Source organism: Branchiostoma lanceolatum, chromosome 5, assembly GCF_035083965.1.
Source record: "Branchiostoma lanceolatum isolate klBraLanc5 chromosome 5, klBraLanc5.hap2, whole genome shotgun sequence".
Lineage (NCBI taxonomy): Eukaryota > Metazoa > Chordata > Leptocardii > Amphioxiformes > Branchiostomatidae > Branchiostoma > Branchiostoma lanceolatum.
In genome coordinates, this window is record NC_089726.1 from 21,974,075 (window position 1) to 21,979,190 (window position 5,116).

General features: G+C 40.9%; 1 long non-coding RNA gene across 1 annotated transcript; it reads left to right on the forward strand.

The window, feature by feature from the left end:
• Positions 1-1,346: 1,346 nt before the first annotated feature.
• Positions 1,347-4,775, forward strand: LOC136434281 (uncharacterized). Its single transcript, XR_010755721.1, has 4 exons — positions 1,347-1,717; positions 3,553-3,657; positions 3,858-3,918; positions 4,550-4,775. It is a non-coding gene; the product is annotated as an uncharacterized lncRNA (long non-coding RNA).
• The last annotated feature ends 341 nt before the right edge of the window (positions 4,776-5,116 follow it).

Genomic DNA, 5,116 nt, shown 5'->3' on the forward strand with positions numbered 1-5,116 from the left:
ACAATTCCCAACCCCTGACATCCAACCACAACTTTCGCGGTCGTCAAAAAAAAGGTCACGAAAACAATACACGTATACACCTCCCTGAGTTGGTTATTTACTTTTTTTCTTCCCACGCTTTGCCAAATGTAAGCAATTGGGAGCGGTGGCACTCTGGCGATATCACTTCGACCTAAATTTGACATCACCGTATCTTTTTTTTTGGTTTCCGGAACCCTAAAATTTTCCGCACTAACAAAACCAACTCCTAACAGTAGTCGATGAAAGAGTGATACTATGTATCTATGTAACCTATATCTACATCAGCTCAGTATAAACGTAATGCAGAGCTATGGCCCATTTAACCCTCATCCGACCGATACATTGTTGCGACGAATTTGGCTGCAGTTTGAACCCCCCCCCCCCACACACACACACTGTTGTGCTCATAAGCATAAACATAAACAAAAATCAGAAACAGACACCAACGGAACACACACAAACTCAAAACTTCTACAAAATGAGCAAAGCTCGGTAAAACAATTTGGCACTTGTAAGACATGCACTCAATCAAACTCATGGGATGGTTTATTCTCTGTCGATGAATGTTGATATTGCACATACAAAGATATGCCCGGGGTTAAATCGGACCCCCATACGGGTCGGATAAAGGTTAGGTAACTATCAACTACAAAGACTTGCACTTACCGCGTTTTGGTGATCCGAAGATTCTGTTGTCGACGTGGCGTCTTGGATATCGCTAACAAGTGCTTTGCTAATTTATTCGTCACGTGACAACACCACCTCATGATTGTTATCATAGCCTACATGTTGCTTTCGAATATACAAACAAAATATATGAAAGTTGCACTGGCTATAGCTTACAAAGATCGCAGTGTCTGGGAGATGCGAATTGGCGCCATATTCTGTGTTTTGTATTCAAAGCATAGATGTAAGACTCCAACAGACGCAAGATTCTCTATGTCATGGTGTTAAGAATTGAATATCTTGCGTTTGATGGAAAGACTTTTATCTATTTCAACAAACCAAGTTAAAAAGCAGGTTCTCGACAGTAATACACAAACCAAGTTAAAAAGTAATACATTTGCCCCCCTTAGGATATATTCTATGAGCTAAACCGTGCGTTTGAAGGAGACATTGAGTACTAAAATGTACGTGTATCAACAATTGTGGACATACCTTTCATTGACCTTGACCAAATAATACTTCTTTCTTTGATCACCCGTTTTCTCGCAGCTCTTTGTGACCAGTAGGTCAGAGGTCAGCACCCTTAGATCAGGTATCACGCTTTGCATTACATGCCTATTGTGGTCGTCCAGCAACGTCAACGAACGCTGGCAAAAACATCACGTTCTTTGTCAAGTTGCAAGTTGCACAGCTTTCTCTGCCCGCTCCTACCCATTTCCATTTCTTGTCCGTCCCTAAAACAAAGGGACAAGGGCTGCGAAATTCCAAACCTTTGCAGGCGTGGCGTTGATAGTGTCACCAGAAGGGACGACAAAGCATGCATGACCCCAAGGTTCATGAAACCCGAAGGTTCATGAAACAAGAGTCCTGTTTGGCTACAGCCACCTCTGTTTTCTGAAGTATTGCGTAACAACGACGTTGAGGACCTTCCATAACACCGTGATAGAAACAGATTGTGATCTGCATTTGGAAACAACCAATATATCGTCGAACATTGCGTTTGACCACTGTGCGTTGTACCAGGGAAAAGGTAAGGACTTTGAGATTTGTTTTTCAGCCTCTTACACCCTTTTAAATGTACGCATGTGACTCTCTCTTCAAGCGTTCCAAAGACCCATAGAAAGCATCCGAGGTTAGATTTTAATGTGTGGTCAAATTCGTAATACAATGTTCTTGTCGTCTGCCGTTTTCTGGTTTGCAATGATTGTGACCGAATCGACGGTCCACAGGGATCTACAACAATCTTTCTGTCAAAAGACAGGTGAAGTTTGTAAAAACTTTCACGGCTGTCCACAATCCCCCTCCCCGATTTGCTGTCGTAAACATGTCGTACGACATATGTGACGTATGCCCTTTAAGATGAACATGTCGTACGACATATGTGACGTATGCCCTTTAAGAGGAACATGTCGTACGACATATGTGACGTATACCCTTTAAGAGGAACATGTCGTACGACATATGTGACGTATGCCCTTTAAGATGAACATGTCGTACGACATATGTGACGTATGCCCTTTAAGAGGAACATGTCGTACGACATATGTGACGTATTCCCTTTAACAGGAACATGTCGTACGACATATGTGACGTATGCCCTTTAAGAGGAACATGTCGCACGACATATGTGACGTATTCCCTTTAAGAGGAACATGTCGTACGACATATGTGACGTATGCCCTTAAAGAGGAACATGTCGTACGACATATGTGACGTATGCCCTTTAAGAGGAACATGTCGCACGACATATGTGACGTATGCCCTTTAAGAGGAACATGTCGCACGACATATGTGACGTATGCCCTTTAAGAGGAACATGTCGTACGACATATGTGACGTATGCCCTTTAAGATGAACATGTCGCACGACATATGTGACGTATGCCCTTTAAGAGGAACATGTCGCACGACATATGTGACGTATGCCCTTTAAGAGGAACATGTCGTTTGACATATGTGACGTATGCCCTTTAAAAAGACAATGTTATATATACTAGCTAGCTATTTCGTGATCAGCGCCTTCGTTATAAGTAACAAAGAAGACTAATGATGTTTAAAAAAATTATGATGTTTATAGTAAGTTGTTATAAGTGTTGCAGTAATATTATGTAACTGAGCGTGCAAATCAGAGGTTAGGCTGCCATATGCTTTGTGCAATAAAACAATCCAATCCAATGATTTTATGGCGTATTCTACGAATAAGTGTATAACTGACAGTGATAAGTAAGTAAGGAACAGCTGCTAAGGTATTGTTATATTTTTTGTCTTCTTTTTCAACTGTGTAAGATCAGTTTTTGATATATAATTAGGCCACACCATCTTAATTTTATGGATGACATCCGCGCGCGCATTGATTTTCGTCAGTTTTCCAAAAAAAAAAAAATCACCTCCCAAGAGGCTCCGAAATTTTGTTCATGATATGACAAAACTGTCATTGTACATGTCTGTATTAAACTGAATGATATTATCTCTGGCTGGGTTGCCTACAGAGTTTGATGTTTTGCCCTGACTGAAGGCGTGATGTTGTGTACACAGCCGAACACATTTTATTTTTTTCTTTGAACGGCCAAATGTTACATATGGGTCTTTAAACCAGGCATCATCCATGTTAAAAGCACTTTGATATGAGCTAATTCCAACAAATAAAGACTTGTTTGTTTGTTACACTGTGTTCTGTGGTTTAATTTGCAATACCAGCTATGTAGTCCTCCGGTTTATCATCTTTTTTTTTTGCTAGATTTTTTTTTTCGCCCTCTCGCATTAGTTTTGGGGACTCCAGAGGATGTCATCCATAAAATTAAGATGGTATGGCCTTACATAATTATCATATGTGACAATATTTCATTTACAATATCTGTCAACAAAGGTCCTCAACTTCAACATGGGATCTCTGTCTGAAGTCTGCAAGATACTTTAGGATCTCGACCATAACAGGTTAAAGAGGGGAAAAGACTACAAAATAAACCTAAAGGTACTTCATAATTAAATCATATAGATAACCCATGAATATGTATCAGGACTCTTATATCGCACTAATGTTTCATGAATAATTTTTTGCACATTTCTTAAAATGTTTGTTTTTGATAATAGGGCTCTAAACAATGGTAACAGTGAGTTCCTGCTGACAATGTCGATGAGCAAAGATTATGATTATCATATTTTTTATTGCAGGGAACCAAATTGTTTTCCTCTGTGGATACGAAAAAGTTTGATGACATTCCAACTTACAAGGGTAAGTACATTTCGCAATACCGTCAAAACTTTCACCCGGAAGGTTACAATCAATTGCAACTTGTGAGATAAGTTCTTCGGTGTTATTGTGAAAGTTCATTGCAAGTTCTTGCCCGTGGGCTTTCTTTTTGTCTCTAAACGTGGTTAAATTAGGATGGAATTTGGTGGTCTCTCTTACAACGGATTATGATAGACACACGTTACAAGTGGATGCTCTTCTCTTCCAGCATAACTCTATTACAAATTATATCACCATTCTAGATATTTATCAGTGTAGAACTTATAATAGTTTATCGGTTTATTGGTCAGAAATCACCAGTGCAATGACAGCCAATGTTGAATTGCTGCAGGTTTTACAATCACATAATACACAACAGATACATATTTGATCCACACTTGCCCTTTCTGGACTCGTCGCAAGAGTCGGCAGGTGCCAGCAAGTGACCTTCCCCAACCGAAATCAGGTACCCATTCACACCTGGGTGGAGTGAGGAAAGTCGTGTTAAGTGCCTTTACACAAGGGCACAACATCGGTGCATAGCAGTGGTTTCGAACCCGGGACCTCCTGGTTACCTCACCCTACCGATTGCGCCACACGATGTCACATAAACTTGACCCGTCTGTTGTTCTAGCTTTAATCCCGCTGCTCAACCACTACGAGCCTGTAACCACCGTACCCGAGAAGGAAACACAGGCAAAGTCCGACATGAGCAGAGCCTTCCTAAATCGTTGCCTGGAAACTGCCGTCATGAAAAAGGCACGTTCCTTCTTGTTAAGCAAAGGTAAGTTACAAACTTTCGTTTTGCATGGTTTGCACTCATGTCATCCAATGCGGGGTAGGTCCCTCGTAGACTATAAACATTATCCAACTCGAATTCCACGACAAATGATTTTAACCTTTATGGATGACGTATTATGGCTGTTTCTCATTGATTATGCAAATGCTGTCCTCATTTGCATTAATCGTATCAAGGCAAACCTGATCCTGCAGTTCCAAAAAGGCCGCTATGGGGCCGAAACCTACACCACTTACTCTCTGGCCCAACAGCTATCTACCACTCAAACATAAGGACCATGACAAGTCCAGAGCACCGAGATGTAAAAATTGGAATTTGAAGTTCCGCTGCAGTATCTGAACAAGCTGCTAGGGGCCCCTAAATCTAATCATTTTCAGGTCTCATCAAGACCTACCCACATAC